The sequence below is a fragment of the Phacochoerus africanus genome, chromosome 1 (genome assembly GCF_016906955.1).
Source record: "Phacochoerus africanus isolate WHEZ1 chromosome 1, ROS_Pafr_v1, whole genome shotgun sequence".
NCBI lineage: Eukaryota > Metazoa > Chordata > Mammalia > Artiodactyla > Suidae > Phacochoerus > Phacochoerus africanus.
In genome coordinates this window covers 49,910,763-49,922,935 of record NC_062544.1, presented here as the reverse complement: position 1 = coordinate 49,922,935, position 12,173 = coordinate 49,910,763, and positions in this window count along the sequence as shown.

Genomic DNA, 12,173 nt, shown 5'->3' with positions numbered 1-12,173 from the left:
CTTTTCTAAACTAAGCTTGCAAAATTATGTCTGTTCTTCCACCAGTACCACACAGTGTTGATTACTTTAGCTATATAGAAGGCTTTAATATCAGGTAGAATCACTTCTCTCACTTAGATCTTTTTTTTTTTTTTTTTCAAAATTGTTTTCACCATTCTAAGTCCAGTGACTTTCCAGATAAATTTTAGAATATGCTTATCTATGTCTGCAAAAACAAAAACCTTGCTGGGATTTTTTTAATATAGATATTATGTTACTGATCAGTTTGGTGAGAATTGACCTTTTTGTTATATTGAGGATCCAGTCAATGAACATAATTTACTTCTTCATTTATTTAGGTCTTTTCATCTTTTTCATCAATATTTTGTAATTTTCACCTTACATATATTATACAGTTTTTCAGATTTATGCTTAAGAATTATACTTTATTTGGAGCGAGTGTATGTGATGTGTTTTTCGGTTTCATTCTTAGTATGTGAATTAATTTTTGTCTGCTAACTTTGTATCTTGTAACCTGAGTTCACTTTTTAGTTCTAGGAATTTCTTTTTCAGACTCTTGCAATATTTTACATAAACAATAATGCCATCAGTAAATAGGAACACTTTTATTTCTTCCTTTCCACCTGTAAGAATTTCTATTACTTTCTTACCTTATTGTACCAGCTATAGTGGGATTTTTTTAATAATTAATTTTAAAAGTTCTTTAATTTTAGTTTGTATTTCCTCTTTCACCAGTACATAAATTGTCTTTTATTATGTATTTTTTTTTTGTCTTTTCTAGGGCCACTCCCACGGCATATGGAGGTTCCCAGGCCACGGGTCCAATTGGAGCTGTAGCCACCGGCCTACGCCACAGCCACAGCAACGCCAGATCCAAGCCGAGTCTGCAACCTACACCACAGCTCATGGCAACGCTGGATCATCAGCCCACTGAGCAAGGCCAGGGATCGAACCCGCAACCTCATGGTTCCCTGTCAGATTCATTAACCACTGTGCCACGATGGGAACTCCTTTTATTATGTATTTTGATCCTTTGATATCTTGGAGACTTACTGACTCTGGAGAGACTGCCCTTCCCTTTCAAGGCTAATTCCTAGAGGTAGTGAACAATTTATCTGGAGCAGCATGCCTTTCATGTACAAACCAACCAATCCAAACCCCATGCTCCTAATCGCCTTTTTTTCAGGCTCTCAGTCTGGGCCACTATCTACCTGCCCTGAACACCCCAGTGCCAGGTTCCAGACTGCTAGAGACAGCCCCTTTTCTTCAGGATCTGCTGAAATTATTTGCACTAGACAATCCCAAAACCTCTTTACCCTGAAACAGCCATACATGTTCCTTCCAACAGAGATCACAGTAAAAGTTCTTACCTATATATATGTATTTTTGGCTCTGACTTCTAATTAGCCCTTATGCGACCTCCTCCAAAGCAAGGCATGCCCCTTCCTTTTGGGATCTGTGAGTATAACAAACTATCTTTTCAGTATCTGATCTGTTGACCTTGTTATACCTAAATAATAATAAAACCCAAATTTAAAAATAATCAGTTGTTTAGTAGAAGACTTTTATCCTTGGTGTAAAGATTCTTGGTTTTATACCTTATTACTAATTTCTAGTTTTATTGCATTGTCATAAAATGTTATTAGTCTATTCTCTTTTATCAGGGTGTAGAAATCAATATCTGACTATAAGATCTACCTAGTTAATTGTGTTGTACACTTCTTTTATATACTTACTATTTGTCCTTTTAATCATAGAGAGGTGTATAAAGGTCTCTTATTTTTAAAAGTTTGTTTCCATCAGTGTAAGCAGACTTACATTGTCTATAGTGTCTGCTTTATAAAGGTAGTAATTTGCTTCACAGATACTCATAATTATTATATTTTAATTTTAACTTATGGCTTTGAGGTAAAATAATACCTTTCTTCATCATGTTTAATACATGTTAACTAAAGTGCTATTTGTCTGGTATCAAAGTCACAACTCATCCTTTCCTGTTGTTTCCCTTGCCTGGTACACCTTTTTCTATCCCTTTGTTTTTTAACCTTTCTAAATCCTTTGTTTGGGTGTACTCTTGGATAGATCATAGAGTTGACTCTTGCTTTGTCAGTTAAACTAAAAATCTCTTTCTTTCAATAGGTGAATTAATCCCATGCATGTTTATTTAAAAGTTTGATACGTTTGGTTTCTACTCTGTCCAAATATTTATGTTACAATTACTGTGTCTATTATATTTGCTTTCTCTAAGTGATTTTTTTTTAAAAAATGTTCATTTTTAAAAAATAAATAACTTTGAATTTTTGTCCTAATGGTTATCTTTATAATTCTTCAAGTGCCCCTTTGTTCTGGTTTTCTTATTTAATACTTTACTCTCTAGTTAGTTTGCAGTGGTATTCTTTATATTGTTTATATAACAATTAATGGATTTATTCTATTTTCCTCTTTCCATTCCCTCCTCCTACTTTTAGCTATATTATTCCTACCAGCTAAAAATATATTATTATTTTATTTTTTAACCCTCCATTCTGTATTTTTTTCAGTTTTAGATCATTAATTTAAAATATTAAATGCTAACCATCAGTTCTTTTGCCAAAGTTTCCTTAATCACCTCTTATTTAGATAAAGTTCATGCTCTCTTAGATTATTTAAGAAGTAATCCTTAATGCCTTGAATGTTTGAAATTTTTCATCTGTAGCCTCAATATGATAATGATAATTTCAGTAGTGTACTAAAATATGTCTATGGCTTGATTATTCTGGACCAGTTTTCACAGATAACTAACTGAGAAGTCCTGCAGATTATGTCTGTTTTATTTCTGGAAAGTTTTTGTCCAATAAATAAATATAAGATATTAATATTTTTCCAGTTTTTTTTTCTTCAGTAATTTCAGTTATCTTTATGTGGATCATCTTTATTTGTCCCCTTCTTTCTCCCTTCCTTCCTACTTTCCTTCCTTCTGTTCTTTCTTTCTTTTCCTTTTTAGGGCTACACTTGAAGCATATGGAGGTTCCCAGGCCAGGGGTTGAAACAGAAGTGCAGCTGCAGCTGCTATGCCACAGCCACAGCAACTTGGGATCCAAGCCACATCTGCGACCTTGCCATGGCTCATGGCAGCGCCAGATCCTTAATCCACTGAGCAAGGCCAAGGATCAAACCCGAATCCTCATGGATACTAGTTGGGTTCATTTCCACTGAGCCACAATGGGAACTCCCTGCTTGTCCATTTCAACCACCACCTCTCTGATGAATTGTACTCCTTTATTTCAGTATTTATTCTCTTCGATGTTTTTCCTACTTTTGTTTCTCAGACATCTTTTAACCTAATTCTTCATTTATTATTTTCGTTTTCTTCTGTTTCTATTTTGAGAGCAATCAACTACCATTTCATTTCTTTATTTTATTATAATGTATATTATAATAACTTATTTTTACATATTATAATTTATATATTATAATGTTTTGGTACATTTCTGTTCTTTTATTTTATTTATTTATTTATTTATTTATTTATTTTTTTGTCTTTTGTCTTTTTAGGGCCTCACCCGCAGCATATGGAGGTTCCCAGGTTAGGGGTCTAATCAGAGCTGTAGCCGCCGGCCTACGCCACAGCCACAGCAATGCCAGATCTGAGCCGAGTCTGCAACCTACACCACAGCTCACGGTAATGCTGGATCCTTAACCCACTGAGCGAGGCCAGGGGTGGAACCTGCAACCTCATGGTTACTAGTTGGGTTCATTAACTACTGAGCCATGACAGGAACTCCCATTTCTGTTCTTTTAAATCTTTAATTCACTATTACAGAGACTATGTTATATCACCAAATGTTTGAGAATATTTGATTTCAGAATATTAGCTAGTTTCCATCTGCTCTCTCTGTGTATACATATTGGAAGCTTTCATCAGCTAAAATAGTTTTATTCTCATTTGTGGTCTTCTTTTTAGCTTTGTGATCAAAACTGCTTTTTTCTTTCATTTCATGAGCAAATGTACTGGTTTAGAGTGGTTTAGAATATTCTTTGTTGAAGAATGACTCTTCTTTACCCCTCTGTCACTGTAGGAAAATAGTTTTTTTAATTGACAGCATTTGGAAGATGGTGTTTGTGTTTGAATTCATTATTTTCTTTCTTTTGTCTTTCAAATATCTCCCTACTTGTTCTTTACTCTGCACAAAGACCACTTCTCTCTTCCTTTGTCTCCTCTGCTCCCCAAAAGAAATAACTTTCCAAATTGCATACTTTCAAGTCCCTTATCAATAGCCCGTGCTCTAAATATACCAGGGTCCTTTTGTAATATTTTAGCAGTTGGTGTAGACTTTCTTTTTTCTGGTGGTGATTTTAGTTCAGTCTTGGGTCCTCTGTTGCCGTCTCTCATCTACCCTTTATTCTTTGCAAAGGTTTGGTAGGAACTTAAGAAATAGCTCCACTACAAAATGATGCTTATTTTTCTACTTACTGGTACTGTTCTATGTTTTCTATTTACACAGAAGGCTTCAGATGTGTGTAGTTTTCATTGTCATTCATGTTGTACAATTTTGAAAGATGTATTTAATTTAGGTGGCCACCATCACCTTGATTATCCAAAGTCAAGGCATGTCATTTAATGAATAATAATTGTGTTTAATCAATAAATTCTTAATTAATTCCTTAAGATTTTATTTCAGATTTTTCACATCATGGATCCAATATACTTTTGTAGGTTCATCAACCAACACTTAACTTTCAGCCTCCTACATCTATTCTCCCTTTTAATAATTAGTGTCACAATGTTTAGCATTCCTTTATTTTGCCTTGTGTTTCTCGTCTTTATACTTTGTCTATGCTTTCTTTTCCCTGAAAAATTTCTCGATTAATTATTCACTAGTTAGAAGTATTATTTGTCCATTGGGTTTCTACCTTTTCATTTAGTTGTAATTAAATATTTACTCTCTGATTATGTGACTAGAAGCAACATACAAGCAAGAGAATATTTTTTCTCTTTCTCTATAAAAGGAATAAATTCAACTAAATTAATCATCTATGATTCATTAAAATTGAACTGCCGTTTAGCATTTTGATAACATGCGGTGAACTTTTCCTTGATAAATATAATGATTATCAGGTTTCAGCTCCTACAATATTTTATATTCTTCCAAAGAGACATTTTAAAGGTATGTAAAATTTTAAACTATTAAATGCTTGAGTTTTTCTTCACAGCATAAAATATTTTCTATTCTTGACTCAATTTATATGAAGCATAATCAAGAGTTTGGATGCACATTTCAAAAAATTTTAGGAAGCCATGCTTTTGTAAAAAGACATTTTGATATTGTCGAGTTTATAACCATGGGAACTTATACCTATTTATGGATTCATAAACTTGGGTGTTCTTTGGGTTATATACAAACATTTACAGCAGGCCCCATATCACCCACCATACTTTTCTTTATAAAACTGATTTTTAGTGCCCTCCTTTTTATATGTCGCTGACTTTCTAAGTGGTACTATGCCAAATAAATGATTTCACTGTAGTGAAGGAAATATTTATAATTGATGGAATTTGTCTAATACTCTTCAAATCAGACCACTGCACAGATAGCTGGCCTTGGTATCAAGATACCAAACATTAAGTCCTTTTGGAAATTAAATTTAATCCTCTTTAGCTGGTGAAAAAAATAATGACTTGTTTCCTGGCTTCTTTTTCTTTTCATATTTTTCTCTCCATCTACCTTGCCCTCCAGCACGCAAAACATAAACTGCATTTTCCTAGCCAAGATGGAAGATGTGTCTGCTCAGAAACAGAGCATAATCTTTCTCTCCTCAGTGAAAAAAATTCTTACATTATTAAAAAACATTTAGTAGGTATGGTTAATATGAAAAATAACAGGAAAACAGTCAAAATATAAGTAACCCTATCCGATTATATTTCTTGCTGCCTTTCAGCCGTGGCTCTCCATAAGAATGACTTACTTTTTTCTTTGTTTTTCCTTTTTTTTCCCCCTCCTCCCTCCCTCCCTTCCTCCCTTTTTCCTTCCTTCCCTCATTCCTTCCTTCCTCCCTCCCTCCTCCTCTCTCTCCCATTCCCTCTCCCTCTCTCCCCTCTATCTTTCTGTTTACATCTTTCAACTATTGTATGGACTCTCACTGGAAAGAGAAGTAATATTTCACATTCTAATCCATGTAGACTGGCAAGAGGAAGATTGTAAAATGTTTTGCACTGAGATTATGCCCTCCTGTAACTAACATTGACTTCAGTAATTTCACTAAAACAATGCTAACATCACCAAACATATATTAATTTGTTTTATTATAATTTTGTACTAGTTTATATGTTTAATATACCGATAGAATTTTATGTCAATGAGATTTGATGTGTACTTCATTCAAATAGGGATTCAGAAAAAGACTTCTATATTGTCAATTAACTTTGTGGGGTTTTTTTAAGCAATTTTTTTTTATGGCCACATCTGCAGCATATGGAAGTTCCCAGGCTAGCACCACAGCCACGGCAATGCCAAATCCAAGCTGTTACAATACCAGATCCTTTACCCACTAAGCGAGACCAGGGATCGAACCTGCATTCTCATGGATACTAGTCAGGTTCTTAACCCACTGAGCCACAACAGGAAGTCCTGAAGCAAATATTAACTGAATAGTTAAGGAAAGATAAACTCAGCAAAGTGACACCAACAACTGGTATTTGGCTTGTTCCAAAGTAGACCCTACAACTACATACTTTTAAACCATAACTAATGTGGCTTTAATAGAATTTAGATGACTACTGTAGATTTTCAACTGGTCTCTTTGCTTCAACTCTTGCATCCTCAATTTGTCACGCAGCAGTCAAAGCAATTTTTTAATAATGTAAATCAGGGAGTTCCCATCATGGCTCAGTGGTTAACTAATCCGACTAGGAACCATGAGGTTACAGGTTTGATCTCTGGCCCTGCTCAATGGGTTAAGGATCTGGCGTTGCTGTGAGCTGTGCTGGAGGTCGCAGACGTGGCTCGGATCCTACATTGCTGTGACTGTGGCATAGACCGGCAGCTATAGCTCTGATTCAGTCTCTAGCCTGGAAACCTCCATATGCCGTGGATGCCACCCTAAAAAGACAATAAATAAATAAATAAATAATGTAAATCAGATCATATCATGCTTCTGCTCAACACTATCCAACAGCTCTTATGTTGGAGTCTACTCATTTCCTCCAATATCCATTTACCATTCTTCTTTGAGGGCTTAACCCTTGATCTATTCACAAATATCTAGAATTAACACTATATTTTCTACTTTCTCTCAGAACTAGGTGTGACCATAAGACTAAGTTAGATTCAATGGAATGTAATCATAAATGTCTTGACACTCTAAGACTCCTAGAAGAGAACATAGGTAATACATTCTAAGACAAAAATCTTACAAATGTTTTCTTAGATCAGTCCCACAAGGTAATAGAAATAAAAGCAAAAGTAAACAAATGGGACCTAATCAAACTTACAAGCTTTTGCACAGCAAAGGAAACCATAAATAAAATGAAAAGACAATCTACGGACTAGGAGAAGACATTTGCAACCCATGCAACCAAGAGGGGCTTAATTTCAAAAATACGTCAACACCTCATACAATTCAATAACAAAAACAAGCAAACAACTCAATCAAAAAGTGAGCAGAAGACCTAAATAGATATTTCTCCAAAGAAGACATACAGATGGCTAATGGGTACATGGAAAGATGCTCAACATTGCTAATTACTAGAAAAATGCAAGTCAAAACTACAATGAAGTATCACCTCACACCAATTAGAATGGCCATCATTAAAAAGCCTACAAATAAAACATGCTAGAAAGGGTGTGGAGAAAAGGGAACCCTCCTGCTCTTTTGGTGGGAATGTAAATTGGTGCAGCCACTATGGTATGAAAGTTCCTTAGAAGACTGAAGATAGAACTGCCATTTGATCTGGCAATCCTACTCCTGGGCATATATCCAGATAAAACTCTAATTTGAAAAGATATATGCACCCCAGTGTTCATAGCAGCACTATTTAAAATGTATCCAAGAAATGGAAGGAACTTAAATGTCCATCAACAGATGAATGGATAAAGAAGATGTGGTATACTATACAATGAAATACTACTACTCGGCCATAAAAAAAAAAATGAAATAATGCCATTTACAGCAACATAGATGAACCTAGAGATCACCAAACTAAGTGAAGTCAGGAAGAGAAAGACAAGTACCATATGGTATCACTTACATGTGAAAACTAAAATATGACACAGATGAATTTATTTATGAAACAGAAATAGACTCATACATAAATAACAAACTTATGGGTACCAGAGGAAAAAAATTACGAGTTTGGGATTAACAGATATATATTATTGTATATAAAATAGGTAACTAACAAGGATCTAATGTATAGCACAGTTAGCTATATTCAGGATACTGTAAAATAAACCGTAATGGGAAAGAATATGAAAAAGTATGTATGTGTGTATATATATATATATGTACATACATATATGTGTATATGTCTAACTGAATCACTTTGCTGTGTAATACAACATTGTAAATCAATGATACTTCAATAAAAAAAAATTTCTCAGGAGTTCCCTTTGTGGCTTTGTGGTTTATGGACCCAACTAGTATTCATGAGGATGCAGGTTTGATCCCTAACCTTGCTCAATGGGTTGAGGATCCAGTGTTGCTGTGAGCTGTGGTGTAGATTGCAGACGTGGCTTGGATTCCACGTTGCTGTGGCTGTGTCATAAGTCTGCAACTGCAGCTCCAATTTGGCCCCTAGCCTGGGAACTTCCGTATAATGCAGGTGTGGCTCTAAAAGGGAAAAAAAATTTCTCAAACACTTTCTTGGATACAACTTTATAAACCGAAGATTTTATTTGCTCCCTTGTACTTTCTTTTTTTCTTTTTCCTTTTATTCTTTATGGCCTCACCCACAGCATAAAGTTCCTGCAACCTACACGCAACAATGCACCATCCTTTAACCCACTGCGCTGGGTTGGGGATTGAGCCCTCACTTCTGCCATGACCCGAGCTGCTGCAGTTGGATACCTAATCCATTGTGCCACAGTAGGAACTCCTGCTCCCATGAACTTTCTGATGATGGATCATGTGGAGTTGATAGCTAGAGTTCCTTCAGCCATCTCAAGTCCTAAGGCTAAAACCACATTCTGAGAATGATTGAAGAGCAAGACAGAAGAAGCTGTGTCCTTGACAATTTTTTGAAATTTTTGATGCATATATCTTGATTTCTTTCTATGAAAAGAGAAGTAATCTTCTTTCTTAAGCTAGTCTAAATATAAATATTTCATCATTTGCAGCTGTACCTAATTCTAACTTTTCACATGATTGAGAATAAAATTAAAATCCTTTCCATGGCCTACATGTTACTTGGCTAATTTTATCCCTTATTTCCTATCTTTCATCCTCATTTAGTCTGTTCCAGCTGTACTGAACTGCTTGTTGCTCCTTGGACACATCAAGCACATTCTTATCTTAGAGACTATGTGCTTTCTGTCCCTCAGACTGTCATGCACTCCCCAGGTATATACATAATTTTAGTCTGGTCTCTGCTTTGACTTCCTCCAGAAAAGACTTCTAACCAGTATCTTAAATAAAAGCACAAATTAGTCTTTCTTCATCTGCTTTATTTTTTCTTTATGGCATTTATCAATCCTAGTTAATGTATATTATTATTGTTTTTTTTTGTCTTTTTGCCATTTCTTGGGCCGCTCCTGCGGCATATGGAGGTTCCCAGGCTAGGGGTCTAATCGGACCTGTAGCCACCGGCCTACGCCAGAGCCACAGCAACGCGGGATCCGAGCCGCATCTGCAACCTACACCACAGCTCAGGGCAACGCCGGATCGTCAACCCACTGAACAAGGGCAGGGACCGAACCTGAAACCCCATGGTTCCTAGTCAGATTCGTTAACCACTGCGCCACGACGGGAACCCCATATTATACTTTTTTAATTTGCCTTTTTGTTTATCCTCCACAACTAGATGCTCAATTCGATGAGGTAAGCCCTTCAATTTGTTTGCCACTCTATCTCTCAGACCAGAAATCATTCTAGCCACTGTTGTACAATATGTATTTCTTGAATGTATGAACATATGAATAATTGATTATACATGCATCTACCTTTTTACCATTCTTATACTGTCATCCTATCTATTATGCCCAGGTTAGTTAGGCTAGTAAAGTGATATGGCACTGGTCATGTGTTTGATGGTTGAGTTTGTTAAAGGTCTCTTAGAGCCTTCAAAGTTCTGTTGGGTAAATTATTGTGTTGTTGGCTTCATTTGTACACTCAGGAAACAGGAGGAAAAGTGAAATTAGACCCTAAATTTAGTCTTTTAAAAAATTCGATAGGAAGAGACCAAAATGTAGATATAGTGAGTTCTTTGTATCCCATCTGAACTTTACTATTTTTGGCAAGATATTATCTTGCACAATACGATTCAAGATTCTGAAAACATACTGACCTTATACTACTATTGGCTTGTTTGGCTATGATTGTTTTATGGTCGAGTGGAATTTTCTCTCAATAAATTATCACATAGTCAATCATATTAGAAATATGTCAATTCTGAGGAAGAAAATGAGCCTACAGAAGAGAATTCTCTGCCCACAGGCAGAGAATTATGAAATCATGAAAAGCTTTTATCCTTAAGTGTTTTGAACATGAGTCCTGGGCTCTGAGAGAGACACTGAGGTTTCCCCATTGGTTGAGGCAGGTTGGAACTTTTTAGTATAGGGCTGCAACCATGGAATAATTACAAATTATTTTTTATGCTGTACTTCCTTCCAGCCATGGTCAAGCCTTCAGTAACACTGTATATGTTCTATGTCATGATGAATAAAGAAAATGGAACTATTCCACATCTTAGAATGAAGAAGAGAGAAAGAAGAGGCCTCTTCCAAAATTCAGAGTGCCTGCCTCAGCCTAGGTAGGGCTGTGCTCAAAATAGTGACAATTAAAACCCAGGCAGTACAGCTGAGACAGCAGCATCATAGCCTTAGAAGGAAGTTGGAGGAACAAACCAGAGGGACCTGGCATATAAGAGCTCGGACTCTGAAAAACTGTCAAATTGTTAAAATTGAGAATTTTTGAAAAAGTGTTCATTTCTGCACTAAGGCCTTTGGGAAGATCACTATTTTAATGAAGGCTACCTAGGTAAGGTCTCTTTTGAATGTTCTTTTCAGTTTCTATTGTAGAAAGTATTCAACAAAGAAGAGAGCTTTTTTCACATTGGACTGAAAGTTGCTGCTTATTTTCTTGCCCAGCACTAGCCTGTAAATTCTTTAGGATCTGCGTCTTTCATCCATGTATTCCCAGTGGCTAGCATACTGCTAAGCAAAGTAAATTCTCAAGAATTGCTTGTGGAAGGGATAAACAAGCCTTTCTAATAGCACTTAGAGTCATTCCTATGATTTGAATGAAATATTATATATAAAATATTTGTCATAACACTGTTAGTTGAATCTTAAGTCGTGCTAAGGGCCTCATACAAACATATACTTAAAAAAATGAGCAAGGAGAATTTTAGTAACACATTATAATAATGCTCTCGGTATTGTCACAGAAGAGGATATGAAATGAAGTGAAAAGAATGCTCTATACAATTTAAATTCAAGAATTTAATTCCCACATTCTTGCAATTCCTATTCTGCCTTTTAAGATGCTCAAAACTAGGATTGAGGTAGAAAATTGCCTGGGAAGAGACATGGAAATAAACGGATGCTTTCCTCTCAGCACAACTATGACTTAGCTCCAAATACACAAGCTAGCTTTGAATTATGATCTCTTAAATACCTTAACTTCCTTAACTAAAGGTAAATTTTTGGGGTTTCTGAGGCTAAAGCAAAGGAGAATGCTGGTTGATGCCCAACTTTCTCCCTCACTAGATGCTGGTTAGCAACAGTTTTGCCAGATATAACTTACTAAACATTATGTGTAGTGTAAAAGGAAAAGTGACAGACAATGAACATGTAAATTCTTATCTGTGATCTCAGTGGTTCAAAGCTCATGAAAATAAACTGTTTTGCCACAGTTCCCAGGATTTTGCTTAAATTCAGCTGTATCATAGTCTATTCATTTGGCACCATTCTTTCTTGGATCAGCCCAGTGCAAGGACTTTCAGCCCCTGTCTTTCATTAACTCTCATTTGGGCTGAC